Raw genomic sequence first — 14,136 nt, forward strand, 5'->3', positions numbered from 1 at the left:
TAATGGCTACTAGTGCCCAAAGGAGAACAACAAAGATGAGGAAGGGTCTGGAGGGCAAGGGGTGTATGGAGCAGCCAAGGCTCTTTGGTTTGCTGGGCCCAGAGCAGAGGAGGCTGAGGTGGCCTCATATAGCTTCCCTCAGATTCTCCTGCTCCTTTAAACTTTCCATTCCTCTCTGCAGAAGGACCTATGCCTGGTGGCGACAACTGTGAACTGCTGCTTGCTTCCTTTCCCCCCTTCATGCCAAATCTTGAGATGTAGAGTAGGTCTTAATGTGGAAGATGCTTTCTATGATTCCTTATGGGGAGATGGATCGATGTCCTCTTCAGCCTCTAGCTGAGCCCTCTCTGTGCAAATCTGGCTTCCGGGGCAGAGGTGACACCACAAGGCTTTTAGGGACTGCAACAGTTGATTCAGCAGAGAGACACTGCTGTGGGCATCACTCGGAGCTAAAGGGGAAGTGTGGCAGCAGTGTGAGCTACAGAAACTTGCCTGCAACTTTGGCTGCACAGACTATTTCAGTGTCAGGGGGTTAGAACAACATAACCTACATTTGGCTTCTGTGGTAGCAGATTAAAATTAAAACTTCATCTTCTCCATGCTCCACTGGCCACATTGATGAAGTTTTTGCTTCCCATAGTGGGATGTTTGTTGCTTGGAAAGCCTATAGGCATCTGCACACCGAAAACAAGATCTAAGGGCCTTACACTCTCACTCCATCGCTTCATCTTTGGATGATATTCTAGGTATCCATGTGCTTGGTTTCATCTGGTATTGGATTAAGAGTGAACCCTAAACCTAGGTATAGGCTTCAGGTGTTGTCGAGGTGGCATTGATAACAATGAGAAAAGACAGATGAAGAAAAATACTGTAGCAATATAATTAGTGCTTAAAAACTGGAGGAGTACCAAAGCTTGAATAGTTCAAAGCCTTTGGCTTTCTAATATTTCAGTTAGCCATCTAACCTAATGCATCTCAAATATTAAAGCTTTTTTTTTGCATTGGAAGTGTTAACCTGCAAGCACAGGAAAAGCAAATTCACCTCACCTAACTTTAGCCATCAGAAAGTTAGGCATGTGTCTACACTGCTTAATCAGTTCCTCAATAGCTAGTGAAGAAAGATGCAAACCTGCAGAAATGGTCTAACTCCTCCAAGTGTTAGAGGGATGAGACACTCTGGAGGATGCCGTCTGCTTCCACTGACTATGGTGGGATGATCAACAGCTTAGACAACTAGCTTAGATTAGGTACCGACCGTCTAGACATGTGACTTTACATGAGACTAATCTACCTCCCAGTTATGCGTTATCTTTTTAGAAATCTCGTGAGTCTTGTTGCAGTAACAAATACTGCTTTTTCATATTTATGCTTTCCAGAAGCAAATTTTGATTTGTTGGTACATCTTTTCCTTCAACAGCTATCCATTAGCACCCTCCGCTACCCCTCCCTAAACACATGTATGTGTACATGCTTGTGTGTATGAAGATGTAGATACATATATGTAGTACACGTGAGAGTATGTCATGTCTTCATACGTAATGTAGCATTCACGTATTTTACAGCTGTTGGTTTCTTATGCACAGAAAACTTGCAGTCATATCTAAAAACCGTGGTCTTCCTCGTGTTGTGCTTAACTTGTTCTGGGATACTTAAGTCATGTTAACCATTGAACCTCTCCTCTTTTCTTCAAAACTGAGTCAGATGTTCAACGTTCACGTTCAGGATTACCTCCTTGTCTGCTGAGTCTTATGAACATTCTTCTAATCTATAGCTTGTGGTTCTATGGTTGGTGACTACCATCTGCACAGCAGAAATCGTTAGGTGTTTTCAACATCTGAAACCAGTAAAAAAAAAAAAAAAAAAAAAAAAAAAGGAAAAGAAAAAAAGAAAAAGAGGTAGAAAAAGGAGGCAAACTATATATGAATATACAAAAATAGCTTGTGTATACCCTATAGTATCAGATTGGCTTATTTGCAGGAAAATAAATTACCAGATAAATAGCTTGCTTGGATACTAAACAGATTAGCCCTTCATACCATTTAAAGAAAGAAAACTACTTTGCAACAGGAAAATTATTTTTATATCTCCTATCTCACCTGGTGCATTTCCCTTCCATTCTACTGATAATTTCAACATACTTTTTACGAAGAGCAATTCCAGACCCCATTATTGTTCCAAGCTCTGACATTCACATAGGAAATGAAAAACTGCCCTAACCTTCCTTCCTGCTCATAAAGTCCTGGAAGAGGTGGATAAGACCACAGAATCTTTTGACTTAGGGTACAATCTTTTCTGCATTTGCATAAGTCCCCCAGGCAGGCAGGAAGAGACAATATTTCAAACCCAATCCCAAATATTTCATTTGGAGCGGTTATCTCATAATTACAGAGCTGCTGCCAATTAGCAAAAAGAGAAACCTGTCGAATAATTTTGTGCTGTTAGACATGGAAGGAGGGATGGCGTTGATGGGCTTTAGCATGCAGTGAATGTAGATACATAGTCCTGAACTAAAACCAGCAGTCCCACAGAGTGACCAATGATTTCTTTGCCTGGAGGGTACACACAGCCTATACACATCGATCGAAACTCCTTTTTCTCTAGAAGACATTTTCTGCTGTCTGTGGGACAACCATTGCTGCCACAGTGATTTAATAGAACAACACAGTGTTATAGTCAATCTGAGGCACGGATTTTTTTTCACCCATCCAAAAAACAGTGAAAATTTGGAGGTAATTTGCTTTGGCAGAATCAAAGGGTTTCTGTCCACACACAGAACTTCCCTGGAAGTTTGACTGTTGTGGAGAAAAAAAAGCTTTCCCTTTGTTCTCACCTGAAATACAATATCTCCAATAGCAGTCACCCCCAGTGTCATGGGATGTGCTCATAATACAGCTACATGAGGTTACCTTTGCTCAACTCCCACATTCTCCTTTTCTTCAACAGATCAAACTTTGTGATTTAATCCGATGCGTCTTAGAATCATAGAATCATAGAATTGCTCAGGTTGGAAAAGACCATAAAGATGAAAACCCAACCCAACCACAACCTAATCATGCTACCCTAACTCTAACAACCCTCAGCAAAATCATGTCCCTGAGAACCACATCCAGATGTGCTTTTTTTCTTGAAGGTTTCTAACCCCCTTACTTACTGGTTTGCACACTTCTTATATTTGTAGAGCTCATAAAAACACAGCTTCACAAGTCTTTTACACATAGTAAGGAGGGGATAGGGCAGAAGGGAAAAAATGAAAAACTCTTCCACTCCATGCTGTAGTCCATATTTATGAAGCAAACAGGTTTTTTGATATATCCTTAAATAAAGAATCTGCAGCATTTTTTGCAAATGAAACAGTGAATGTGTTTTTCCTCACCTTAAAATCAAATCCTGTGCCTGGATATGAGATCAGAGTTTGCTTTGGAGAAGCAATTAGTGGGCTTTTGACTCAGCAAAGGTGTAAAGGGTCTACTTATCTGGTAGAAAAGATCTGTTCATCACTCCTCAGCCTCAGAGATGAGAATGACACATCTTAAAGCATGTAGCTTGGAGAAGAGAAGGCTCCGGGGAGACCTCATTGTGGTCTTCCAATGCTTGAAGGGAGTGTATAAACAAGAGGGAGTGCGACTGTTTATGAGGGTGGATGGTGATAGGACAAGCAGGAATGGTTTTAAACTAAGACTATAAAACAGATCACGCAGTATTTTCTTTGAGAAATGTTTAATCGGGGCTTTAAAAACATTTGCATGACTTCTGGGACCTGCAGCTCCATAGCATATATCTAGTAAAGGCGATCACCATTTTCCCCCTGATATTAGAGGAGTATGATTATTGGCTCTAGGGGTGACAAATACATGGATACTGGAGGCATTGTTTATTGTGGGCACGGCACTAGAAAGTTGTTATTGTCTTCTCCTGCATTAAAGTCATCTGAATGAAGAAGAATCAGCCCCATCTGGGTATGGCTCTGTTGTGTTGTCTCAGATAATATTTGCTAAGTATATGTGGCCTGATAACACCAAGCTGCCTGCTGTTGAGGATGGATTTTTTTATTTTCTTTTTTTCACATAGAATCATAGAATGGCATGGGTTGGAAGGGACCTCAAGGATCATGAAGCTCCAACCCCCTGCCACATGCAGGGCCACCAACCTCCACATTTCAGAGCAGCCCAGGCTGCCCAGGGCCCCATCCAACCTGGCCTTGAACACCTCCAGGGATGGACGGGGCATCCACAGCTTCTCTGGGCAGCTGTTCCAGCACTTCACCACTCTCACAGCAAAGAACTTCCCCCTGATATCCAACATCAGTCTTCCCTCTTTCAATTTAAAACCATTTCCCCTTGTCCTATCATTATCTACTCTTTCCAAGAGTTGACTCCCCTCCTGTCTGTAGGCTCCCTTTAGGTACTGAAGGCTGCAATGTCACCCTGCAGCCTTCTTTTCTCCAGGCTGAACAAGCTCTGCTCCCTTAGCCTGTCTTCACAGGGGAGATGCTCCAGCCCTCTGACCATCTTTGTGGTTCTCCTCTGGACCCTCCCCAACAGCTCCTTGTCTTTCTTGCATGGGGGGCCCCAATACAAGATTACATTTTTTAACATCCAGAAAGGGTCACCACACTGGATGCAACCTATTATACTTTTATTTTCTCATGAAGCTTTTCCAATTGGACTTGTTGATCTTTGCAAGCCCCTTCCAACTGAGCTATTATATTCCATTCTATTCAATGTTGTTTCCACAACTCCAAGAAAATGACTATGAAAGAAGAAGAAAAAAAAAAAGTGGAGAAGAAAAAAATGGAAGAATAATAAAAAAGAAGAGATTATAAATAAGCTAACATAATTAGCAAATAGAAGAAAGATTAGAATGTTATTAGTCCAGACTGTTATTCTTTTTTTTTTTTTTTCCCACATTTGCATCAAGTTAGCAGAAGGAATAGAGGAATCAAGAAAGAAGGGTCAAAAATATCTCAGAGCTCACTTTGCTACTGTTTTTCCCATACACTTTGCCTCTCTGTTGTGCACTACACTGTTTTGTTTGGCTACCTGGCAGACAAATTAATTTGTTAATTTTGGAAAGCCAAGTGCAAGCTGTTCTGCATCAATGTTAAATGCTGTTGCTATCTAGTGAAAACTGCTGTTCTACCAATCAAAAGGAAAAATGTTATGGCTCTAGTTGGGAGCATAGGAATAGGTGCTTGAGTAGTCTGGCTCAATTCACCTACATAAGGTTGTGAAGGTGCTTAGGGACCCTGCCAACACAGCATCTGTAAATGCAGTACATGTTTTCAAACCATAGGTCACAGCCAACCTTTGGAAAGTTTGCTCGTGTTTCAGCCTGTAATTAATCAAGGACGTCTGAGGGATGGAGGGAATTCTATCCCTGTTTGTGTTTCAGCTGCCAAAAGCTTCTTCTGCAGTTCACACTTCCAGGGATCATAGGTGGAGAAACACCTCACAATTTTCAGCTGATGAGTGCATCAGAAAGGCCTCTCCCTGTCTCACTGCCACCATTCACACCCGAAGTTATAGTCTCTAACAACCTTTCACATGGCCTGATAAAGGCCTGTCCAGTTCCTCTGTTTTCCACATAATAACAAAGTGTAGAAGAAACTTTGCCGTTTATGGACACAATAATCTCATTAAAGCTTCAGTGTGGCTTCCAGAAATTTTAATAAACCAGCTGGTTAATCACAATAATATCCCTCCCCCCCTTCACTTTATGGAAAGATCCTGCGGTCAGGAAATATAAAACTCTCAACACATTGACCACAGCAAGGATTACAGCCTCATGCAGTGACACTTTTCCAACTGTAGATCTTGTGTGCAGCACAAACCTCAAACAGCCTCATAAACAAGTTTGAAGCAGACCTAACACCAGGCTTGCCAAGAAGAACATCAAGAGTGATTCTGTTAATGAGGTCTGGCTGTAGCTGAAACACCTCTCCTAAGTGTGTTATTTTTAATCAAGTCATTTCCAGCAGGAACCTTTACAGAAGTGTGCAGTGATTCATTCCTTAAAATTTACACTTGAAGGTCCCAGTTTTAGACCACTGACATCACTGAAAGCTTTGGATGGGTGTTGAATCAATACTCAATGACTTAACACCCAGAGATCAGAGTAAAATCTGTGTCCCCAGACTCTCAGATCTCAGTGAAAAGGTTGAAAGCACGATCCAAGATCTCATTTCTACAACTGATAGAAAAATTAATAAAAAATCAGAGAACAACTCTTGCATATCATCACCATTCTCCTGAGCTGAGCTAATCTCCAAGAGGCATCCATAGGGGCCCTGCCCAGAAAAGTTGCTCTGATTTGAGTACGGTGGATGGCATCACTTCCAGTTCATGACCATTTTCAGTCAGTGTCTGTGACGTAATGGCTGCTTTTGTCCAGGAAGAAGGAGATATAAGGTCAACTTCCCACTCCTGGTGAAAGACTTCATGTCCCTTTCTCCCCTAAAAAAAGCCTGTTTAACCCCTGTGCTACTTGAGAAGAAAGTATCCAGGTAGTGAAACCAGAGTTTCAGAGGAAACAAGAGGGAATATAATTTCCCTTGGGAAATATTTTGCATCCTACACCTGCCTTGATATTATAAATGGCTGTGAATATTAAATATTAAATATGGAGACTTCATTCAAAGACCCACTGCTATTAGCAGAAAACATGTTACTATCAAACCATGTTACTACAAATGAAAGCAAAGCAACACCAAGAGATGGTGCTGGAACAAAGCGGATGTAGTGAACACATCTATAGCTCTAAAGATTATGTGTAAGTTCAGTTGATGTCTTATCCAACAGACTACAAAAAATTAATCCTCCTAGAGGATTAGAGATGAGGGGTTCATCTCTATGTGTTACGAGCTAAATTTGCTTTTGTAAAGAATCACAGAACAAAGAAGAAGCAAAGAAAGAAGAAGCAAAGTTTATACTAGCAGTGAGATGGCTGAGGAAGCACAGTTCCACATATCTGAAGAACTCAAAGTCCTTCTCAGAATACAGTAGATAGCAATGGCCATCTTTACACTACTTTTCTGTGCCTAATTTAGCAGTACATTCATTAAGAGTAAGTGGACCACAAAGCATAAAAGGCAACACCTACCACCTCCTCTGAGTCCTCTAGCTACCCATCTCTGTGGAGAAACAAAGGATGTAGAGATGATGTTTATCCAGGTTCTCTAATCACACTGGGGTGGCGCAGATCAACACTTAGCAGGAGCTTTCTCCATCCATGTAGGGAGAACATCTACATCTTATTTGGGTTCAGACAACTAAGATCTAGTGAAGTTAACCTTAGACCCTTAGTAAGCCACCAGAATATGACTCCTTATCCCTGTTACAGGCAAATGGCTGAGCTGAAAAATGGGTGTTCTCCTCCCTCTCATGCCGTGTCTGTACTCACTGGGCCACGTTGTTTCTCTAACATTTTTTTTTCTCCTACAGATTTACTATTCCTGGGTAATGGTTCCCAAGTAGTTGCTTAATTGAAGCCTCCATGTAGCCAACTTTATTCCAGAAGTCTGGAATAGCTATATGGGGAAATTGTGAAGCGTCAAGAAGCTCAAAGGCATGTGAAGAGAAGTGTGTGCCTGTCTCAATGAGAAGCAGTAAAAAGGAAGGTAAAAGTAATAGGAAACTTGCGTACATTGGCAAATGGCATTGAGAATGTTGCTGGTAGCATCATTTTCAATCATTCTGGCATACAAACAACTCGACCTGAGCTGCTAGGTTAGAAGGAAAAAGAATAATTGAATGAATTCAACTTCTTTTTAGACTCACACGTGGTCTTTGAGGTTGCAGTCTATTCATTATCTGAAGTCACTTCACAAATGATTTCTTTGAGGTATCTTGATCTCCAGTCTATGGGCTGTTTCTAGTGTATGCTTGATATATGAAAATAAAGCGGGGCTAATTAGTTTTGATTAGATGCATAGTTTATGATGTGTTAGTTTTTTGCCTTGATTGGATTAATGTAGTTCCTGGAAACATGTGTCAGACATGAAAAAAAATTATTTGGAAATACCTCTGCCACAAACATCCTCTAAAAGCCATTTGAAATTCCTTGCTTATAAAAACCTTCCTCCAGTAAACTTACAGACTAAATTATGCATAAAAAATTAATACACTGGGAACAGAAACACAGCAAGAAAAAAAAACAGGCATTAAATTTTATTTGAGCTAGTAGTCAATGTTTTGTAGACTAGCCCAGCACCGTTCACTACTGGCTTGGTTAATTACATCCACTAATTTTGTAGCCTTTGTTCCTGGTACTGAGCACTTATTCATGCATGTTCAGCTGTATTAAAGTCAATGAGATTGCTTGTGACTTTGAGCACACCAGCGGAAGAGCTGTTCCAGCTCACCCTTCAGTTTAGAAAGCCCAGGCTGTGTTTTGATTCTACCCTCACTTCTTACACCTCCAGCTCCAAAACAAGGTTGCAGCTGGACTCCTGTGATCCTGCTGGTGCCACCCTGGTTCCTTAGAATCCTCCAGCATGCACCAGCTCCATTGCATACACACTCAGACACATTCACCTTCAGCTTCAATCATGCCCTCTTCCCTCCACTAACATGTACTCACTCAGACACTTTCACATTTGGTTACATACCCAACTCCTGGCACTCACATTCACTTATGTCCAGAGTGCTACACCCACACTTAATTACAATCACACCCTCACACTCCCCATTCAGTTACACCACCAGCGCTGCCCACCTCCCCCCACACTCAATTATAATCACATGTGATTAAACCTGCAATTCTGCACCTAAGGTATAATCCTTCACTGGCATTCTCATCCACTTATGCTCAGCAGCCTTCACTGGGATGCACGTCTGCTCGTCACATTCACGCATGCATGGAAACACCAGATTTCTTCTTCTGTCCTGACAGCAGAATATTTTTAGAGTTGTTTTTTGGGTGTTTTTTTTTTTTCTTTTTTGTTCTTTTTTTCCCAGGAAAAGAAAGAGAATCCACTCCTCGCTAAAGAGCAAAATAATACTCAAGGATTGCTGTTTTCCCATGACACTGTGTTGAATCCTCATTAATTTGTACCTCCTGAAGAATGTATCCTATGATTGTTATTATTTCAGTACCTAGCAGAAATGAAAACCAAGGTGCTATTTCACAAAATGCTGGTGTCTTCTAACAAAAGACAGCTCCTGCCCTAAAGAGACACAGGCTGTGCCTGCCTTTCAGCTAGGGAAAGTGATAGAAGAATTGGAAGGTCACCGTCTTAAACCACTGCTGCATCAGTGGAAACATTCTGAGAGCAAATTACGGATGTTCCCTAACACATGGCCAACCACTCACTGCTGCAGCAACTGGCTATCCAAGCCAGCTGTATATCTACATTTCTGTGACATAATCTGCATGTATCATCTCTTCTGCACAACTACATGGCCACATTTTGCAGTTTGCTAGTAGAACTGCCCGGGTGAACTCCTCCTTTTGAAGCCGTAGAATGATAGAATCATAGAATCATAGAAACATAGAATGGCCTGGGTTGAAAAGGACCACAATGTTTATCCAGTTCCAACCCCCTGCTATGTGCAGGGTCAACAACCAGCAGCCCAGGCTGCCCAGAGCCACATCCAGCCTGGCCTTGAATGCCTGCAGGGATGGGGCATCCACAGCCTCCTTGGGCAACCTGTTCGAGTCAACAAAGAAGTTGTTTTAGTGATCATGGGTCTGGTCCTTGTCTCTGTTCTTCCTGATGAGAAGAACTTGGATCGCTGTGAAGCCCAAAGAAATGCTAACAGGAATGCTGGGCTACCAGAAACACCCAATTCCAGTAACACTAAACATTCTCATGAATATTCAGGAAAGGTCAGAGAGAGAAGAGGGTCATCTGTACCAATCCATGTGCAGATATATGTGTGGGCACCTTATTATTTTGTCCCATTATTTAAAACCCACAGTCAGTTTGAACCAAACTGAAGAGAAAAATGGTAATCTGAAATGAATTCTAAACATTTTCCTTTAGAAAGATATGGAAAACTTCTGACTACAACAAATTTCCAACCACTTATTCCCGATTTGGATTTTTTTAAATCAAGATATGAAAACCCAATGAAATTCCAGAAGAACGGAAATAATAATAATAATAATAATAATAATAATAATAATAATAATAATAATAATAATAAAAAGAAAGAGGAAAAGAAAGAAAGAACCCACCCTGCAGGATGAGATGGACTCTATGGGTAAGTGCCTCCTGACACAATAAGATACACATGGCCTGCTCAAAGATGCCTTTGCAGGGAGCCAGGCCACAAACAAATAAAAAAAGACATGTGGTGTAGGGTTGAATTGACCACTTTTTATTAAATAAACAATTGATCCAAATCAAGTAACCCTAAATCATTTAGGAGGCCTCTGTTGATCCTGACCAGAACTAACCATGCAGATAACCTACATTTGATCTTATAATTACCATTCCCTGAATGGCTACCACACATCAGAAATCCCACTTCTGTGAGAAAAGATGAGGGGGAAGATAGGAAGGGACAGAAATAGGAGGGATGATCTATTTTCTCCAGCCACACATCTTATTTAGCATCTAAGTAGACTTATGACAAAAGGGGGAGAACAGTCTGAACATTATGGGGCTGCTCCCCCCGGCTGTGACTACCACCAGGTGTTGCACTGAGGCTGCTCCTACCATAAAGGTTTATGAAGTTGACAGAAGGCGAATAGAAAAGTCAGAAGGGCAGAATTCATCCCACCATTTACTTAAGAAAGGTCAAAGACAGATCTTTAATAGGATCATGGAATCATCAAGGTTGGTAAAGACCTTCAAGGTCGTCCTTCGACCTGATGACATTAAAGATGTTATTTCCAGTGGAAATGGTAATACAACATGAGGAAATCACAACAGCATTTGTCAGCATCTACAGATCAGAGGGCTGGAGCACCTCCCTGTGAAGACAGGCTGAAGGACCTGGGATTGTTCAGCCTAGAGAAAAGAAGGCTGCAGGGTGACCTCATTGCAGCCTGCCGTACCTAAAGGGAGCCTACAGAGGGGAGGGGAATCAACTCTTTGAAAGGGCAGATAACAGCAGGACAAGGGGAAGTGATTTTAAGCTGAAGGAGGGAAGATTGAGGTTGGATATCAGGGGAAGTTCTTTCCTATGAGAGTGGTGAGGTGCTGGAACAGCTGCCCAGAGAGGCTGTGGATGCCCCATCCATCCCTGGAGGTGTTCAGGGCCAGGTTGGATGGGGCCCTGGGCAGCCTGGGCTGCTGTGAAATGTGGAGGTTGGTGGTCCTGCATATGGTGGTGGGGCTGGAGCTTCATGATCCTTGAGGTCCCTTCCAACCCATGCCATTCTATGATTCTATTATATGATATGATGATTTCCATGATATCCAAAGGGCAACACAGAATAATTGCTTTGACCTATAGATTTTTGAAAGTCGCCTGTTTAAAAAGAGTGAAATTCAAGTTAGGCTGCTGTGAATACTGGAGATTGTGATTATTTTAGCTGCAGACACAAAGTTTGTTCTGCGGTTCTTGCACGTTGGATACAAGGCAGAGCACTTTTGGTCAATGTTCTTCAAGGTCTCTGCTATGGACTGTTTATTCCTTTTCTTTTTTTTTTTTTTTTTCAGGGCATTATATTTTAGCCACCTTGAAGAATAAAATAAGCAAAGATCTGGGTTCACTAGCGTGAATAATAATGACAAGGATAAATATGAGATCATTTACATCCAACATGAAATATTTTTTTCATGATGTCACTGTCAGGGAAATGAACCCTTTTTTTTTTCAGTTGGTGATCAGTTGATGCCTAGAGATGAATCTTAGAATCATTCAGGCTGGAAAAGACCTGTAAGGCCCCCAAGCCCAATCCCAACCCATCCCGCCATGACCATTGATCACATTCCTCAGTGCCACATCTCTGCAGTTGTTGAGCACCTCCAGGGGTGGTGAACCCACCACATCCCTGGGCAGCTGTGCCAGGTGAAGGTGATGTCAAAACATGGATAGTGCTTTCAAAGGAATAGTTTTCTTGGAGACATGATCCTTAAGGATCTGACTTAGCCTGAAGGGTCCTGCAGGATCTCAGCAGCATTCCCACACCAACACTGGCATCCCAATGCACCATTAAACTGCTTTTGTGAGAGTTATTGTGGGTTTGTGCCCCAAACAATTCAGAGACGATGTTCGTAGTGATCTTATTCCTGTGGAGAAAAGAAAGTGAGAGGTGATGATGCACAGGAACAGGTTGCCCAAGGAGGCTGTGGATGCCCCATCCCTGCAGGCATTCAAGGCCAGGATGGATGTGGCTCTGGACAGCCTGGTCTGCTGGTTGGTGACCTGCACACAGCAGGGTGTTGGAACTGGATGAGCATTGTGGGCCTTTGCAACCCAGGCCATTCTATGTTTCTGTGATTCTATGATAATTCATATTTTAACACCAACACGACAGCTGGGACAGAACGGAGAGAAACTTGGTGGTAAAAAAAAGTTCACAGTTAAAAGTTTGGGTTTGCACCTCTCGAAAGGCTTGTGGGGAAACTATTAATAACAGGAACGAAAAACATGGGAGGGACAAAAAAAATATGGGATCCCAGTGCCTGTGACCACAGTGAGAATAAAAAATGCAAAGCTTGGGCCACCTCGCCTTTAATTTCCTAACTGCTGTTTTGTAAGGCTGTGTCATGCTTCTCAGTTCAAACACGCTTTGGCTCTTTATTATTCATGGGCCTTTTTCTCAGTCAGTGGTGTTGAATAATAAAACAGCCCAGGATCAAATGGGCCAATTCTCCACGCCTGACACCAACTGCTACTGTTCGCTGGGCTCTGCCAAGCGTTGCCTCTGATAATGAGTGGGATTTGGTTAAACAGTAAATTAATGAATAATGAAATATCCAGGTTGATCAGTTAGAGAGCACGCTTGCTTTGCCCCCGGCCAAACGCTCGGGGCAGAAATTACTCTCAAACGGCACTTGCCTGTGTGCTGGGCTGGATAACTATTTTACAGCCTATTGCTTGACAGGATGTTGGGATGGGGGTGAGGGGGAAGGAGGGGGAAAAGGGGAGCGGGCAGTGGCTGCTCGTTATCAGCCCGCTCCGAGGGGACGGGGCAGGGAGAGGGATGCGCTCCTATCCAGATCTTCCCTTCCCAACTTCAGCAGAGAGTTTATTTATATCCGTATGCACATATATGCCTATATGTATGTGTGCGTATATCCGTCTATAGATATAGAGAAGGGATTTCTGTAGATACACCGCAGCTTTACTTTCCCTTTCAGCTCCCTGTCCCACCGTGGCCACCCCCCTCTGGCAGCAGTCGCGGCTCGGGTTGCAGAAGGAGCCCTTCAGCTGCTGGGGGTAAATAAAAGGGGACGGCGAAAGCCTGCATGCATGGGATGAGGCTGCTGAGCGTGAGCGGGCAGAGGAGAAAGAGGCAGAAAGGAGGAAACGACCCTGTCCTGTCGCCTCCATTCTCTACGCGGGGAGAGATAAGTAGCTGTAAAATACTTCCCGCAGGTCAGTAACCCAAGTACATGTATGTACACACACACATACACGCAGAGTGTCTACAGCCAGAGGGGAAAAAGAAAAGCCCTTCCTGACTTTCACACCCATCCTCCAGAATTGCACAACGCCCGACGCAGGGTGTTGTATTTTGGGGCTCCTTTGGGGTGAGCAAACCTCTAATTATCACCTTTTATGCAGAGAGAAGGAACTCTGTGCAACTAACGCCTTCTTTTTGTTTGTTTGGAGGGGGGGGGGGGGGGGGGGGGGGGGGGGGGGGGTTAGAGGGAGGGAGATGTGCTTTCCAGGCTTTCCAAACAAGCCTCAGCTTCCCAAGGCAGGTAGGGAAGGAGCAAGGAAAAAAAAAATGATGATGATAATAATAAAAAGAAGAATAACAAAAGAGAAAATTAAACAAAACCAGGAAATAAGAACAAAGGGGAGGGGAGGGGGGGGGGAAGTATTTCCAAAATACGAGTTTACGGGTCAGAGCTGATTTACTTTCCCTCGTCTCGTGTCGCTCCGAAGTTAAAGTTTAAAGAGCCCTTTGAAGCATAAGGAAGGAGGTCCCTGCTGCTCAACCCCAACTTCTCGCCCCCCCCCCCTCCTTCCCCCTCCTCCCCCCTCCTTTAAGCAGCTGCTCCGGGCTTTGCTG

The sequence above is a fragment of the Tetrao urogallus genome (genome assembly GCF_951394365.1).
Source record: "Tetrao urogallus genome assembly, chromosome: 2".
Lineage (NCBI taxonomy): Eukaryota > Metazoa > Chordata > Aves > Galliformes > Phasianidae > Tetrao > Tetrao urogallus.